Source organism: Cupressus sempervirens, chromosome 5, assembly GCF_028749045.1.
Source record: "Cupressus sempervirens isolate cs-2001-9-10 chromosome 5, ASM2874904v1, whole genome shotgun sequence".
Lineage (NCBI taxonomy): Eukaryota > Viridiplantae > Streptophyta > Pinopsida > Cupressales > Cupressaceae > Cupressus > Cupressus sempervirens.
In genome coordinates this window covers 971,016,925-971,036,342 of record NC_143122.1, presented here as the reverse complement: position 1 = coordinate 971,036,342, position 19,418 = coordinate 971,016,925, and positions in this window count along the sequence as shown.

The window sequence follows — 19,418 nt, the reverse complement described above, 5'->3', positions numbered from 1 at the left end:
TTGATGTTGTGAGTGGTGTTGTCAAAGACATCCTTGATCTTTACTATATTGTATTGTTGATCTTCTTTGTCCACATGAGGGGAATTGACACTCAATATATGTACCTTTGGTACATTCTGATGTTTTTGTTTCTCTTCCTCAGTTGTCAACGATAGCTTGAACATAAGAAAAATCAACACCAACTAGAAAATAAACATCATTGAAATGTTTTTCTACTAGTGACACTGTTATTCTCTGTCTTTGTTTAATTGACATCTTAAAGTCTTAGAGATAAATTGTCATTGTTGGAATTATAAGAGGTGTAACTAAGAGGGGAGGGGTGAATCAATTACCACTAAATAAATCCTAGATCCCTTAGATGTCAATCAACACTAGTTCTATCCAAAAATTTCTTCATTAACTAGGTGAGCTCGGTTAACACTCAAGTTATATGAACTTCTCTTTGACACCTAAATGAACTTTGTAGACATTGAATTTTGAATTTGGTAAACTCTAGAATGCTTGGCAGATATAAGAAACTATCTTTAATGCCCAAGTAAGCTTGGCATATACTGAATTGCAATGATATGACATTTTGTATAATATCAAAGATAATACACAATTAATCAATTGTTTCCAACAGTCATTTGTCTCAAAATTATCTCCAAGATTCTCTATGTATTCTCCAATCTACACTGCAATAGACCTATTGGTCCTCCATGAAAATTTTCCAAATGAGGGAAAAGGTTTTTGTATATATTAAAATATACAAAAAAGAATTGAACCAAATTTGCATTGTGCATTTTTTGTCTTTCTTATGGCTTTGAAGTTTTATGATAATTGTTGGAGTTGTAACTCAACAAGGTCATAAGAATGGTCCTTCTTTATTATCTTATAGCCTAAATCCATAGCTATACATGGTATACTATTCAATCTACTAGATTGAAAGAACTTCCGTGCAATTACTCTTACTATAAATGCAATTAGGGGATCAGTAATTGTGTCTATGGTCATCACTCTCCTGTTCAATATTGTGCCTATATTCCTTTCAATTCCTTCTTTTGCATCACTCCTCGTATTCTTTGATCTATCTAGGGTAGGATTTCCTATTACTCTTTGAATAATCCTCTTTTTGATCTTGATAAGGTCATATTCTAGCCATACAGAGTTGTCATGTATTCTTCTTAAAACTATCTTAATCCACTCTCTCTTGAATACGTTAGGAAAATCTAGGACATGGATTAACCCTTTTCTCTCTACAATTTCTTTTCCTTTTTCAGCACTCCATTTTTACACAATTTTCCATACAAGTCTCTGATTTCCATGTCTCTTATACTCCCTACCTTACAAGTGTAGCAACACCTTACATCTTGTATCATTAAAACTTGTGGTGGTATCATAGATAACACACCAGATGAGTCTCCTTTGTATGCAATATCAGGAATTCTCATGTTTAATCTCATTTCTTATCAATTGAACATTTAAGACATCTTTTCCTTCCTTAACCATAGAATTAGAAGAGCTATATGCCATTCCAACTATCTAGGGTTTGCATAAATTCAAACAACATAGCTTGACACATGATAAATACCTTGAAAAATATGATGTTTGGTGTCGAGGAGTAGTTTAATCTAGTATGAAAATGACTGAATCAATTTCTCTTATTTTCCTTATGCTCTTCATGCTATCTTCAATCTTGAATGATTGCAAATGAGTAAAAAAAAGACCATATAGCCCTTGAAACTTCATAATAAATTATTAGTTCTTTCATAGTTGTAAGCTTAGATCCAATCATAATTTTGACTCACTCAGCTTCCATGTAATTTCTACCACTCTTGGTAACCACAACAAGATTGGCCAACACTGTCACCTTTGATAGCTCGACATTAGCTAAATTTTCACTCACCAGCAATAATGGAACTTTTTGTGCCTTACAAAAATATGAAAACTTTTAGATTTCTTCTAGGTTCTAACCAATACTTTGCATCTTACTTCATGCATATATTATCTTTTCAAAATTGAATCCTTGGAACTGATGTATAATTGAACTTTGAAATACTAGTTTCATACATACCTCTTGATTGCTTAGTTGGCGGTGGTGTGATCATCTAATCCATTGGATAAAGTGATCCTATTTGAACTTGTTGTGCTACAATCTTCATTTTTCTTCCATCTCTTCTTCATCTATACTTTGACTTCTTCAACATCAACCTTTCCTTTGCCTTTATTTAATTCACTACTAGGTGCTTTTGACCTTGTTGGACAATTTCTACTTTTGTGACCATTCTTCAAACAACTAAAGCATGTAGTGACATAGTGCAAGGCAGGAGGATCCCCAAAGTAGATGTCCTAGCCCCCAGCTATACAACCACACAATGGAAACACAATAGAAAGAAATAATAATGCAAGATCTAATACCAAATTATAATTCTTGATTCATAGATATATAATTGATTGCATGCTATATGCCTGGCTATAAGGTCTTTTGGGTTAGGGACAAATAAAAATAGTAATTAAAAAATAAGTTCTACAAGATCCAACATGATCCAACTTATATCCAATCTCATCTAGTCCAAATACACAACTAGATAAGAGCACCAAGAAGAATCCACCCTTGTACTTGCAGGTCCACCAAGAGATCCTCTAGTTCCTAAGCTATAGCTCTAGCTTTGCTCCAAATTTGCATCTATTCTTCCTCTCCAAACTCAATCATTACTAAAAGACTCCCCAAGACCCATACTTTTCGCAATATAAGACACAAGTCATCCCATAACACAAATTAAATATAAATACATAAATTAAATGCCACAAGTCAGCCTAGAACAACAATTAAATGTCCATAAATCAATATCCCAGTAAAATCATGATATCTCCTAGATCTAATTGAATTAAAAATTGTGCTTTGAATCATAGTTATAAATCTAGATCCTCTATAACCCCTTAAATGCACAAATTCTTATTCCTCAAGGAAAAGTGTGCATCCATCTTGAAAGTCACCCATAGAGACTTGTCGCATAGTTTGCCAAAAATTGATACTATAGGAGAATTTCCATATCTCACAAACTATAGAGATTTAGAACTTGTGCACTTAATAATAGATATTTCTCTAGGACCTCTTCAAACCCTTAAGTGTTCATCTTCTCATTCATTAATCTGAATTAGTTACACACTCTACAATAGGCACCCAGAAACCATAAAAAATGTAGTTCTAGTAGCAAGGTTCAAACAACTCAAACTTCAACACAATCCATCCAATCTCTATGAAACCATGAGGAAAGGTTCTCAAATGTGTCTCTAACACATCCCTAACCATGAAAAAATATCCTCGCTAAAATCCAAGCTCAATTCCCCTCAACACTTGACCAAAATCCCTCCAAACATGCAAGATTGCAAAAAAGCCTAGGATGCTCCTGCATCAGACACCCTAGGTTCAAAAAGATGTTCTAGTAACTGGGAGAACATCTTATGGGATTCAACACATAAATCCCAAATTGGTTCTTTACATACACATCCTCCAAGTCTTCAACTTGCACACTCACTACTACATTTAACCTTATTTTTCTACCAAAATTTTCGACCATCAACTAAATAAGTTTAGGTTGGTTGGAATGTTAAGGAAAAAATTTATTTATTTTACATGTATGCCCTGTGTTGGTTGAAATTTTGACCAGCACGGGGGTGGTGGTAAAAATTTTGACCAACATGGGGCTTATACATTAAAAAAAAAAGAAGCATTTTTCACTTTATGTCTTTCACGCGTGCGGGTTCATTTGGGTTTTTTGTGAATTTTCACATGCTTTTTGCAGAGGGTAGGGCTGGTGTTGAAAGCAAATCCAGACCCTACTATGGTTATAAAAAGATTATTAAAGGGATGTTAGCTCTCCTAGGTCATCAATTGATGAATCCATGTTAGTGCTAGTGGTGCTTCAATATAGAGGCTAGTCCTACTTCTTCCTCTGTCTCCACCTTTGTCTATATCTCTACACCTAGTCCATCATAATCCCTTATTGGGGATTCAACTATTGCTTGTGCATGCCCATAACATATAATTTTAGCTACAAAAGGATAACTATAGCCACTGGATTTAATAGAAGTGAATGTTAATCAAGTACTCGCCAAGGCAAAATCAGAGATTGCAGGTTATTTCTTTTTCCTTTTTTCTTTGTTTCCCCATTTTAGGGTTTATTTTATGTAGAGGTTTTTGGATTTATAAAACTTTTTAAACCATTCATAAGTTTTTTAGGTGTGGTAGAGCTTGTAGAGTTGGATGGGCCATTTGTGAAGCTTCGTGTAAAGGGCCTCTTTTGGCACAGAAGATCCATAGTGTTAGTGAGGCTTAACACTTACCTATAGAAGAGAATACTTTTAAGTGACTTAATATGTATCCTTGAATAGAAACACATTAATTAGAAAAGAATACTAGTAGAAATGTTTGCATTCTCCTTTCTCTAAATCCACTAGAGCCTCATTAAATTGGTTTGCAATAAATGGGGAAAATTTATAGTTTGTGATGAAGTGAGGGTGCTAGATCTGAATAACCATATAAATATACTCAATCAACATGATGGACCCTTCTAAACTATCCAACCTTAGCCAAATGTGCAAGCAATAACCTTTCCCTAATCATTTCTCTAGTTTTTTATATCTGGCTACAAAACCCTCAAACTCACTTTCTTCTATGAAGATTGTTGGATTGTTGGTATCAAAAAATTCCTAAGTGTATTCTCTAGCAATTCTCAAAAATTCCTCACCACTATTATCCCTCACAATTCTTGTGTTTGGGTCACATGTATGAGAAACAAGAAACAAAAATTCTACATCTAAAAATATTGTTGACACCACAAATTTTCCCAAGTCATACCTCCATGCATTTTACTTTGAATTTTCAAGGTTTCCCTTCCCTAAAATTTCATAAATAGTTGTAAACCCTTGGATGGTATAGGGGCATCTGAGATAAAACCATATTTATCAAACAATCCACCATCAACCTTCCAACCCTTAACTAGTTTTGGACCATCATATTTATCATTGGTCAATGGATTTAACTGGTACAAGAAATCATAAAATATGTTCTTTTTATGTAATTCATCTTGGTGGAGGATTGATGAATTCTAGGGCTTCTACAAAAAATATTTAAACTATATAAACTAGGGCTTGTATAGAAATAATTGAAACTCTATAAATTAAGGATTTCTAACCTCATAATTTCAATCCAGTAAACAATGTACTCCAATTAAAAAAAATCACCTCACTAAAATAGTTTACCAACCAAAAAACCACAATCCTCCAAAATTCAATATAAATTTTCCCAAGAATTATACGAACAAACTCTAAGAGAAAATCCTACTTACAACTTTTTTGCTTAATCTTGCACTAAATTTTTCTTAGAAACACCACCTTAATAAATTGGATAGCTTCATAAAAATTTTAGGACTTGGTAGAATGTAGAATGAATTGAAAATTGGGCACTTCATGTCTTTTTATTACCTTTTATAATACCTTTTTGTCTTCTATTAATTCATGTGAATGAGAAATTAACTTGAAGCCTTCAATACTTCTATTTTAAATCTCCACCAAATTGGCTTGATCATACAACAATTAAATTTCCAACCTCTTTTGACCACAAACTTAATAAACATTACCTCAATAAATCAAATAGAATATTCTACATTATAAAAACCTCCAAGAAAACATCCCTGTTAGGATCAAGCAATACTATGAGGGGTAAATCACTATTGCAATACTTTGCACCAATCAATAAATTTGAAACTTGGTCTTAAACATCCACATATAGAAATATATACTTTTTATTGCTGCTAACTACTCTAGATATACTCTTTGTTTAGGGCTTTATGTTTGACCAATACTATTATGGGCAATAAAATTCAAGTAAGCAAGAAGATTGAGTCCATATTAAGACCGGTCTATAGGGCTACCCATTAATAGAAGACACTTGATCCTATTAAGAATACTTTTCATGAAGACACAATGATATAGTATTCACATGAATGCTTCACATTTCAAATCAAATCAAAATATGAATGGAGTACTTCCTTGGGAAAAATCCATTTAGGTCAATTCTACTTGCAAAAACCTAATCAATCCAGAAATATATAAAAACCTTCAAAATAACTTCTCCAAACTACTTCAACCAACTCTCATCATTGAGTTGAATAGTTCAATTTTAAAGCAATAACAAGTTAAAAATTCACTCAACTTCCTAAAATAGCTGTTATGATTTAAAAATTTGAATTAAAACATAAAATGGATTAATAAAACATTAGATCCTTTCTCATTATTAAAGCCTTCCACCTAGTTTCCTAATACCCCTCCTAGACTTCTTAAACACAATTTAAGACTTCGACATCATTAGTCCATAACAATCAAGTTCTTAGTCCATAAGAGGACATTCCAAAATGAAAAGTAGTCCTTTGAGGACATTACAAATATGGTAATGTATTGTACTGTTTGAAAGTCATTATAGGTGCTAGGATCCTCCAATTAATCTGTTGACCCTGATTGTGCATTCCATCCTCCAAATTTTCTTTGAAGGTCTTGAAAGTCTACATAGTCTCCTTTTCCAAATTGGTTGTGTTAGGTGCTTCAGCACCAATCTGGTTCATTTTGAAGGGGGGTTTATTGTTAATATTACAACAACAAAACAAAAAAAGATTTCGAAGTGCAAGTTGTAAATTATCCACCATCAATTGGCCATACCTTTTCCTAAACTATATGTCCCACTTTCTGGAGAGACATGGGAGTTTGAGGGCCAAACAACTACGGTTTGGGTGGTTTCTTTCCATAATTGACAACAGCTAGGTTTGGAAAATACATGGATATCAGCTATAGGGAGAAGTGCAGATTTGGAAGGATTCGAACCATCATTGGAACCCTAGTTTGCTAGTTAAAGTATTGCTTCATACCTATAGAAAAATAAAATTCTAGATATGAGTTGAACATGTTGATTATTGTAAAATTCCATCTAGAGTCCTAACTTAATGTATCTATTTCAAACATAACTACTCTTCATGAATTTCTGGGCATTAGACAGCCCATATATTTACTACTTAAATTGTATTAAATCTAAACTTGTATTGCAACCTATAGGTAATGTGATTAGTCCATCTAGGTATTGGACAATATTTTTCTATTTGAATATTGATAATATCTATTATTGGGAACCTCTGTAAGACAATTAGTAGTAAAGGTGTTCCATTTGCTAGTTTCCTTATTAGCTAAAGGAGAACATTATCTCAAAAAAGACACAATAAAAATTTAACTAGCATATAACTAAGAAGAAGATAATAAGAGGGCTGGCAATCAGTCAAAATTCACAAGAAGTTGTCATGGGAGTAACAAAGAATTTTTGATTAATCTCCTCCATCCTGAAATATCATTTACTAAAAAAGTTTTAATGATCCCAAATCAGAGTCCCATATCCATGATTAATCACTGATATCATAAATATACACATCATAGAGTGAAATTGATCACACAAGCACAATAGCCAGATATTCCTCTAAGATAAGCCTTATCAATTATATGCTTTAAACTAGCTAAATTTTGACACATTTTCTAATGTTCTGGATGATACTTTTTTTGCCCCCAAAGATCTAGCCTTGTTATGAGCTCATTGTAGATGATTTGAGTGCTCTTGTAAGTTCTATGCCACTCAAATTAGTTAAGCCTATGGTTTACCATTATATCTCCATTGCATATTGTTTATATTAACATAATTGACATAGCAAGGATCAATTCCACTAAGTGCAAGAAGTATTAGTTCTTTTTAGCATACATATAATTGTATATATTAGAGATAGCAAGTGAAATTATTCATTGTTATTTTCTACACAATTATATTCATAGCATCTATTACATAGTTTAATTGTGAACTCAAATATTCTAAGTTTAGGGATTGTAGTAATTATCTTATAATGAAATTAAATCTGCCAATCAATTATCATTGACATAAACAAAATTAAAATGTTGAAATTACTTATAGAATATACTATGGTAAATGTTGTCTGATGACCCATAGAAATTTCTATTCTGGTTTGAATCTGATTTGGGTCCAACACCACCCACATTCTAGTTTGAATAAGTTGACAACGAAGATGGTCTGCCAGCTTGAGCCAATGTCTAGATCTGTGATGGACTAGATAGGTCAACATATGCTTGCACTCCTCCTAGAATGGATAAATAATTCTGAGGTGCTACATATTGATTGCTACAAAGTGAAAAGAAACACTCCAATTAGATTCTTAAATATACAAAGTGAAAAGGAACACTCCATTAGTTTCTTATATAAAGAAATTATGAGCTTCCATTTGAGTAACTGAAAACTTCCATTATTGTGATATTGTTTTCAAGGTTCACTTGTGTTGTCCTTCAAATCAAAATTCAAAAATTCAAAAACCCATGTTTCATGAGCAATAGTCTCAAAAAGCTATTTGTCATGAAAATGAATGGATTCTTGAGAGATGAGTTCTTGAAATGAAAAAAATGAATGGATTCTTGAAATGGAAAGAATGAATAGATTTTTCAGAGATGTGTTCTTTAAATGAGATGGGTTCCTGAAATAGGGTTATGAGAAATTGGTAAAACCATAGACAATGAAATATTTGATTACACTTAGTTTGCAGTCCTTAAGATAATGATAACTATCTCTTATTCCAGTCTCAAACTATACAAACTTCTTAATAAATTGATGAAAATATGATGCCCTTGTTGAACGATTTTCAAAAGGTAATGTTCATCTACCTAGAGCACACATGGATCACATCTAATTCATATTTACTTTTATATCTTACTAAAGAGCATATATTTCCTTGAGGAAAATATTGCTATACATTAATATGTTTCGATCTTTTAGTCATCTTCATTAGTTGATGCATTAATCACATTAGTCATTGCTATCAAGATTATTCAAGGCATGGTGCTGATAGCACCTAAGTAACTTTCACCTTGTGACATCTCTTTGAGGCATTTTGCAAATAATTAAGATACTTTGTCTATAACTCCACATTTTGCAAACATCTAGACCTGCTAGAAATTATAGGATCATTTTAGTTAGATTTGAAAACATTAATCAACAATTTCCATATGTGCAGATATAAACATTAACTACAACATGCCCAATTTATTTGCAGATATATTTTCCTATGAAGAAAGACCACGCCTGACAATATGAACCTAGAACAAAATAATGAGACAATGACTACATTGTGGTCTCAATTTTGAAGAAAATCTAATAAATTCTATTGTCCTTGCAAAAAGTGTAAGGGCTTAAAGAATTGAAGAATTCTAATCACAACAGCCCAGAGTCATTGTAGGAAACATGGTCACATTAAAGGGGACCACGATTTTCATCCATTGTTGAATGTGAATTTCCTACTTGAGGAACATGAAGGTGTGAATATCCAAGCTGAGGATAACACTCCAATGGAAGAAGATGATAATGTGTTAGAGGACATGATTGAAGAAGATGGTATTGGAGCAGGTGATGAAGAGGCTCACAATGATAGTACTAGAAAATCAGATAATGATGATGAAGATGGTCTTGATATACCTTTACTTGAGAAGGCACACAAGCCCTTATACAAAGGCTCCCAAACAATTCTACTCTTGGCTATAGTGTTGTTGGTGAAATTAAAGGTTATGAATGGTTTATCCAATGTAGCAATGTCACGTATGCTAAGATATGTCATTTTTGTCATCTTTAATGTTAGCATAAAATTATTATTCATTATATTAACAATTCATATTTGTTGTTGTAGGTTGATAGGTGAGTTTTTTTACCACCATCAAACATTTTTCCTTGTTCATATAGAGAATTATCTACCATTATGAATTAGATTGGAATGAAGTATCAAACAATACATGCATGTCCCAATGATCACATTCTATATCATAAACAACATGAATTTGCAATAGAATGCCTTGATTGTCATATTAGTAGATATCAGTCAGATCAAATAAGAAAAAAGGTGCCTCACAAGGTTCTTTAGTACATTCCCATTATTCCACATCTTCAACAATTATTTAGGTGCACTAGCTTGGCACAATTTATGGATTACCATGCACGTAATAAAATTCAAGATGACATTACACAAATGCCTGCCAATGGTTCTACATTTAAAGAGATAGAATAAACATGGTCACACTTTAAAGAAGAAATTCATAATCTGAAGCTTTCATTGGTAGCAGACGGTGTCAATCCATATGGAGATATGAAATCTATTTACTCAATGTGGCCTATTTGTGTTATTAACAAGAACATTCCTCCTTGGATGTCCATAAAGAGGGAGCACATAATGTTGTCAATGATTGTGCTAGGTATTTTTTTCATTTTATAGTTATCTAAATTCATTAATAAATAGTACATGAAAATGGTCATAATAATTATGTAATGTTTATGTTCATTCAATTACTAGGTAAGTACCAAGTTAAAGATATGAACGTGTATATTGAGCCCCTAATTGACTAGTTGTTGAAGTTATGGAATGGCATCATTATGTATGACATCTATACACCAATAGGACACTGACAATTTCAATTCCATGCAATACTTGTATGGACAATACATGATGGCCCTAGGCTAACTCATTTTTGCGGTATGTTATATTGTTAAGATCACATTTTTTTGTCTATTATAGTGCTTACACATTACTATTGTATGCTTAAGTTGCACATGATAATTGTACATGATCTTTTAGGTCTTTAGATGAAGAGAAAATTTGCATGTCTAGTTTGTGGTTTGAAGATGAAATCCCATCATTCAGAAAGTTTAGGAAAGCAAGTGTTCGATGAGTTCAGGCACTTTCTCCATAATAATCATAGGTATTAAATTTCCAAAAAACATATTTTCAATGGGAAAGAAGAGACATCATCAAGGCAATGAAAAATGACACTTCATCTATGGAAGTTGGAATAGGATTGACTAAATCATTGAGGTAATGTCCAATTTTTCATCCAAAGTTTAAAATTTGTATTTTGATATTGTTTTATATTTACTAATGCTATAATTGATGCTCGTAAAGGTCGTCAAGGCATCAATGACCAACTTCTTAGAGGAATGAAAAGTTATCCTGCTCAATTTAGTAGGTTACCATACTACAAGGATCTTGCAATCGTGCATTTTTTTGATGCTATGCATATTGGAAAGAATGTAATAGAGACACTATGGAAAATCTTGGATGGAAGGCATGATAGAGAACAAATTGCTAGAATTTTTATTGACATTCATGAAACCAATCATGCACTAAAATATTTCATTGAATCAAATAGCAATGGAAACTGCATAAATACAAGTGCCCTTCCTTGGTTATTAATGGAGCAACAAAGTGATGCATTAAAAAAAGTCATAAAAAAAGAAAAATTTCCAATAGGATTTGCTACAAATATAAGCGCTCTTCTATCAAAGATAGGTGATTTTGGGATAGGGTTGAAAATACATGATTGGCATACCTTTGTCAAGGTAAGTCATGTTATCTATTTACAGTATATTTGTAAAATTGAATGTACTATGTATTGCATTATTTAATAATATATTAAAATGATCATTTTTTAATGAGTGCAATATGTCCTACCTCTATCCCTTCCACACCAATTTGACAATAGTATTAAATAAGTTGTATATGATCTTGGAAAATGCATGAGGTTAGAAGTGTTCTTAGATTTGTCGCTTTTTATCTAAAATCTATTGTATAATTTTATTTGAAATCTCATTTATGTGTTTTTGCATGTTGAATCTCTTTTAGGTGGTTATCATCTAAAGAAATTGATTAAAAAGATATTAAATATTGGAAGAGAAAAAATCCATAGCTTATGTGTGAAATGCAAAAGTTTTTACGTTCAACCTTTTTCAATGCTCAAGAACACTACCTCATACATCAAGTTGAGGAGATTGAATTGTGTGGACCTGTAAAAACTAGGTCAATGTGGATGGTTGAGAGGCACTTAAAATTTATGAAGGGCTTGGTTTGACAAAGATCATGTCCTAAGGGTTCTATGGTAAAGATATATGGTATACCAGACCATGGTGTGCATTAGTGAATATCTTCTAAAGTTTGTAGCAAATATCTATGTAGATCGCATTTGGGATCCCAACTCTAATAAAAATTTTGAAGAGGAGTACCTGAAGAGGAAAGGTAGATTGAGGAGAGTGAAAGGTAATTATAAGTTATTTTTTTTGTAGTTTAATAATTCTTATCCATCATCAATATATATAAGTTGTTTCTAACTAGTGTAATTTTTTTTTATAGTTGGTCATGAGTGGGATGCACTACATTTGTATATTGCAAAAAATATTTGATTAGATGACAGTATGGATTAAATAGTCTAAAGAAATGGCTGCTCATTAACATGGGATGGTGTTGCATCATTGGTTAAAGAAGCTCATCGTAATAGAGATCCCAATGTTATGCCAATGGTACTTGATCTAATATATGGCTTAAGAGATACAAAGGTACACATAAGATTACTAATCATGAGACATAAGTTTAATATCAACTCATAGATCAATGAAAATAATCTTGACATGTTTGAATAATCGCAGGTCAAACATCACAAAGCTATGTACTACCATGGTTATAAATTTCGCACAAAAAAGTTAGGCGAAATGAAGAAAATGTGTGATTTTTGGATAAGTGTTGTCTTCACAGTCACCAATATTTTGTCTAGAACTAACATACATCCTCAAGAATCTAAAAGTTAATACTATGGAATTTTGGATGATGTATTTGAGTGTGACTTTAATTCATTCAAAATAGTTCTATTTATCATCAAATGGTGTAGGCTATGGCTAAATCAAAATGATCTTGATAGGGCTATTATTAAACATGATAGTGGATTTACTATGATTAATATGAGGTCATTTGAGCCAGTCAGAGATGAGCCCTATGTTCTTCCAAGCCAATGTGAGCAAATGTTTTACATTGGTGTTCCACACAAACTAGGTTGGTCATTTTTTGTTAGACATGACCCAAGAGGAAGGCCGATAAAGTATAATTTGATGGAAGAAGAAGATATTGAAGAAGCACAAGATGAAGTAAATGATTATCAGGAATGACAATTACCTAGTGATGAAGAAGAAGAAGATGGTGATGATTTTGGTCATTTTGACAATAATGGTAATAATGATGATAATGATGCTGATGATGATCATGATCATGGTGATGAAGATGTTGTTGATCATGGTGATGGTGGTCATGATGATGATGGTGATAAAGATGATGATGATGGTGGTGAAGATGGTGGTGGTGATGACGATGATCAAAGTGACAAGTACGATGATGGTGATGATGATGATGATGACATGGATGGAGATCATGATGATCAATAAAATTGTTGGAGTTGAGGAAAGCCAACTCCGAAGATGCCAAGATCACCTGCATGCGAAACCTGTCAAAGAGAAGCCATAGAAGGGAGGAGCATGGAGCACGGGCAAAAACCCTAAACGGACATGAGAGCCAAAAATGCAAACACAATAAGAAATGTATTTACAATAAGAAATGGCTTTACCATGTTATGAAAATACAATGAGGAGAGCTCGAATATAAAGAGCTCATGGAAGCTTGTAGAACAAGCTGGAAGATAGGTGTGACAACTAGAAGGGAACAAACTCCCGTGTTGTCACAACATGCATTAAATATGAAATATTAAATAAATGCATAACCTAAGTAAACTTAAGCAATAGAATAAATAATTAAATATTAATTATTTACTCTAACACCCCCCCTTAAGTGCAACTTAGGGAAATGCCTTAAGCTCACAAAGCTAAGATGAAATGCATAATGGGTCCCGGCAACGAGGCCATGTTAGGTACCCAAGTACAATGCAAGAAGATGAAACCTCTGTAAGCAGGGAAAGAGAGAAAACCACATGGGAAAAACCCTCCCCTAAAAAGAGGTAAGAACCCAGTGAAGAGCTGAAGAAGTCTCCAACTAGGGAAAATGTCCCCTAAAATAGGAACAATGAGTGATCATGAAGAAGCAGCATCACTGAAGCATGAAGAAGTCGCAAATCTGCCAAACTGCTGATCTGAAGAAACCTCCATGGAAGAAGAAGGCACGAACTGAGCATGTCTATATGGTAGATGATCCATCTCACCGAAATGCATAGGTAGCCAGCCACTGCAATCGCCTTGTATGTAGGATCAACCACTGAATACATAGTTCACACTATCGAACCATCAAACCATGGATGCATTAGAACATAGCATAATCCCCCCTTAATGCAGACGGGGTGTGATGATAGGCAACTGAAAAGGTGAGCCAAAATCTTTTGCAAACGAACCAAGAACGAGGAGAGAGGAAAAGAAGTACAGACACCGATAAAGACACGGTCTAACTAACTCTGCATGGGCTAATGTCGTGGAAGGGACACTCACTTGACAAAGGGAGAATGCCTAAAACAGCAAACAAATAATCCCCCCCATGGTGCTTTATGAAATAGTGCAAGTACACCTGACTCAAAACAACGTTCACGACTCCTAGAATGCAAAAGTGACAATTTGTCTCAGTGCGAAAATAAAAAGTGCTTCAAAAAGATAACTGCAATGATCAGAACTAAAAAAGAGCTGCAACAAAAGAAAGTACAGCCGAAAAGAAAGCAAACCATGCCAGGAAAACGATCCTCGGGCCTAAAACACTCAAAATATCCACCATAGAGCAAAAATGCCAAAACTATGATAGAAAGAGAAGAGGCAAAAAGTGAGGAAAAAAGATGACAGTTCTGAAAATTTGAGAAAACCAGCTTTCCAAAAATATAAAGTTTTCCAAAAACAGACATGGGACGCAAAAGATATGCATGCCGGAGTCAAAAATAGGACTTCAGACTTTAACTGAAAAAACAGGTAATAAAAAAGCATCAAAACCAAAAAATACCTACACCAAAATCTCCGTCTCGGAACCAGCTTTTCGGCACTTCTTTTGGATTGGAAAAATACCTCCGTATGCAAGAGTTATGGCCAAAAAACCACAAGTAGGTCCAAAAGCAATCGGGAGAGGTGCATGGAAGGGCTGATGCAGTGCTGATGTCAGCAAGTCACGCGATTAAATTTGACGGCTTGGAGGCCGTCGCCGCAAAAAGAAGTGCCACGTGGCATTGCCACGTGGCAGTACGGACGATGACGTGGCAGGGGCCACGTGGCAATGTGCCACGTGGCGCCCATGCCACGTGTCAAGCTGAAAAACTGCTGACTGTGCAGTATTGCCCACGCGAGCGTCGGCGGGTGGAGGCGGCCGCACGGGCGGTGGAGCCGGGAGGAGCCGCCGGCGGAGGTGGCCGCAGGGCGGCGGGCTGCCGGTGGAGGTGGAGACAGGAAAAGTGCCGCTGGAGGAGGCGCTCAGGCGGAGCCGCCCGTGACTGAGGAGGTGCAAGCGGAGCGCGGGCGGCCGCCGGGTGGCGCGGTGGTGGCCGCTCGGCGGTGTGCTCTGGAAATTTATTTTTTTTAAATGCTGAATCGTCCGTACATCCGTACGGAAGTGCCTCCAGCCAAAAAAATTTTGCCTCCCGGAGCTCTGTCTCCAAAAATGAAAAGCTTTATATGAATCCTGACTGCAAACGGCCTTCCGGATCCAATGATGATGTCCGTTTGGGCTGAAAGTGCTCCGAAAATTGCTGATCCCCTGATTTGAAGAAAAAATGCACAAACAAACTAGGGTTTGTGACTTCAAATCACGGCTTCAAAATTTCTTCAACGAAGCAGCAGCAGGAAGGCTCTGATACCATGTTGGAGTTGAGGAAAGCCAACTCCGAAGACGCCAAGGTCACCTGCATGCGAAACCTGTCAAAGAGAAGCCATAGAAGGGAGGAGCATGGAGCACGGGAAAAAACCCTAAACGGACATGAGAGCCAAAAATGCAAACACAATAAGAAATGTATTTACAATAAGAAATGGCTTTACCATGTTATGAAAATACAATGAGGAGAGCTCGAATATAAAGAGCTCATGGAAGCTTGTAGAACAAGCTGGAAGATAGGTGTGACAACTAGAAGGGAACAAACTCCCGTGTTGTCACAACATGCATTAAATATGAAATATTAAATAAATGCATGACCTAAGTAAACTTAAGCAATAGAATAAATAATTAAATATTAATTATTTACTCTAACAAAAATGTCCAGGTAGGATCAATGTCAACTATGATGGGGTCATGTACGACCAAATTTTTCTTTCCAAACCATATGTATAGATATAAACATTAAATAGAACAAGTCAATTTTTTTTTTTAGATATACAAATCAGTTACACCAAATTTTTGGCTAACTTAAGACAAATTATTTACATATACAATCTACTTTATTATTAATATTTTTTTTTGGTAAGTCTATTACTTTAATTTCACTACTGATTTCTAAGACTTACTAATCTTTTTCACAGGGTGACATGGATGCACCATCTCACACACCTTCCATGGAGGTAAATATTAATTATTATGATTTTTAATGTTAATATAGAAACAAATGTCATATTAGTGTTCTTTTATTTATGAATTTGGAGTTATTTTGATGAAATTTTACTAATATTTGATGTCACAAATGATAGGAAAAAGATAGAATGATAGCTGATCCAATGTAATCTAAAATACTTGTGTCATTTTTACATGACATCACCCTTAGTGCTGACCCTATGTTCATGGCCCAACAACTCAAACAAAGATAAACTGATGAAATTGTTAACATTATCATTGAGGGTGACACAAGCAAGGAGAAAGAGGCAATGAGAAAAGAATTGGACCATAGGGTCCAATCTTTGAAGGTAAGCTATAAATCTACTAAATAAATAATAGAAGTTCAATAGATGTTAATATTTTATAGTATCTTATGGATCATGATCTCTAATTTTATGTGTTCTTGTATAGAAATATGTGATAGTTGTGACATCACATGGTGAACATGGTGAGGGTTTTAGCGCACAACCTTCATGTAAGTAACTCTTTGTTTGTTTGTTTTCATCAAAATTATAACACTTACCTTTTTTTTGTGTGCATGCTTCTAGCTATTATCCCATTTGATCTTTATCCATTGCAAATGTCTATGCTAACAATATTGTATTCTTCAACTCATGATGAAGTGCGGATGCCTCCTTCAGTTGGCAGTCTAGTATTGCCTTGTGCATTGTTGGCAACAAGGTCCATGCAAATATCCTTGTCTATGCCCACTACAACTAGTAAAACCTTGTTTTGCTATATTTTTTAATGTGCTAATCATGCATTTTTTTTGTTGGGTGGATTTTGTACTCATGTACCTATCATACGTACCAAAGTACAAAATCTATTGATTAGTACTCTGGTACGTGTGATTGATCCATTTCTTGTAGCATTCTCTGTGATTAATACTTTGGTTCCACCACCAACAAAGCATTCCTCATCATTGTCATTTTTAGCCTTATGTCTATACTGATATGTATAACTATAGATAAGAGCCTAGGGCAAATTGTATTTAAGACATTGGAATTTGCAAACCTAAGCTATTAAGCCTTGCATGCAAAACATACTTCTTTGGCTTTTCATTTGTATCTTTAATGGCATCTTTTGTTTATGCATTTAAAATCCTATTGAACTTTTGTAAGCCTATAGATCATTGATGCTTTCCACTGCCTGATAGTATGGATATCAACACATATTAAATTACTTTATTTCACATGCATGCTATTAGTCAAATCTATCTACTAGAAAAAAAAATGTACTAGAGTAGGTTCCTCCCAACAATATTAGTATTGGATGCTGACAAAAGAAACTACACTCAAAAACATTGAGATATAGTGAAATTCACTATAAGTTGTGTGTTATACTTGCACTCTAGTTACAAACTAGAGAGAACAATGATACTTAAAGGATGTTTCTCAGGAACCCAAGTACTCTAGATGCAGTGTAAATCAACTATTTCAATTGCTGAAAAGTCATATTAAATGAAATATTAAATATGTTGTCTCCTATAGTGACATGCTTGAGGTATAAAACTCAAATTATGTGAAATAGTTTTTTGGGTTTCACATGGGTTTTACGTGCTAAGATCTTTTTCTATTCCTTGCCACTCTATGATCTCGAGGGTCTACTACACTCAAATTGTGCTCATTTTCAGGAGGAAATGGTATATTTTGCATGGCTCTAGTGCCAATTGCATTCATTTTTGCACTGAATACTAGCTGTGTGGACATTGCTTTGAAACCTCCATTGTGTGTGATACTGGGAGAAGTCTATCTAGAAGTAGCAAATTAGTATGGATAAGAATTCCCCTAGCCTTTCCCATATGCTCAAGTAGGAACCCTAGTTTTAGGGGCATTCTACAAGGGGGGAGCATTGTCTGTAGTCTATAATATTTTATACCACATTTCTTAAGATCAATAAAAAAATGACAATAAAAAATCTTAGGAAGCCATATTAAAGAAAAGCATATTCTAAGATCGCCTTGGAAGATTTAGAAGTTTTTTTCCCAATTAAATTACCCCACTACCAAATGTAAGTTCTTACTTATGTTTTCTTTAAAGGCTACAAAAGAATGCCCTAATTGACCTTTTAATCTTCAAGATGTTATTATTCTTTTTTTTATCTATGTCTCGAGCTTATACTTTTGATATATGATCTTTGGTATTGCATATGTAAGTTGTAGGTATAATGTATTTGTTTTGGTGTTAATATGAGCACTTTCACTAATGACTCGATAGTTTATTTTAGTAATTTTTTTTATCTTGTAAAATAATTGTCAGTATGAGATAACTATCTTTATTGTTCTATTTCTTCTCTGCGGAAGGGAAGTCACTGAACCAGAGTTACCAATTTTTTATGAGTTTATCTTCATCTTTTTCTTTTATTGATACAATAGCTCTTAGTGGCTTGATGAAATGTTTTTGGTATTTTTTCAAGTCATCTCTAATATTTATTATATAGGTTCTTTCTGACCAATTTGATTTTTTTGTTCAATCATCAACTGTGGTTTAGCTAGCAGCAATTTTTTTAATAAAACTAGTTATTGTGAATTTATTTTGTGTTTACCATTTATTTAGGGTAGGACATTTTAGCAGCTCTAATTGCTTAAGAAAGGCTCTATTAAGTTATTCATCTTCATTCTTGAAGCTGATTATCAACTTGTTTGTTTATTGGATTTTGGTTTTTGCTTATTTGTTTGCTAGGAGAGATTGTGATTTTGATAAAAGTGTCTATGATGCCTATAGTATTTATATTGATACATATCTACAACTTTTATAAAAGTTTGGGTGAAGTTTTCATTTTCATAAATCATAAATCATGCCAAAGAGTGTGGTGGGTTTTAGATATTTGTAACTTTTATTGGGAAAGAAGCCAGCATGTGTCCCTATGCTCATTTATGCTTCATCCAAATTGTCATTATTCAAATTCAAGATGACTAGAAAAACTCTTGTAATCATTTAGGTGTATATGTTGGCTTACAAGCTTTGGAAACTCTAAAATGCATAT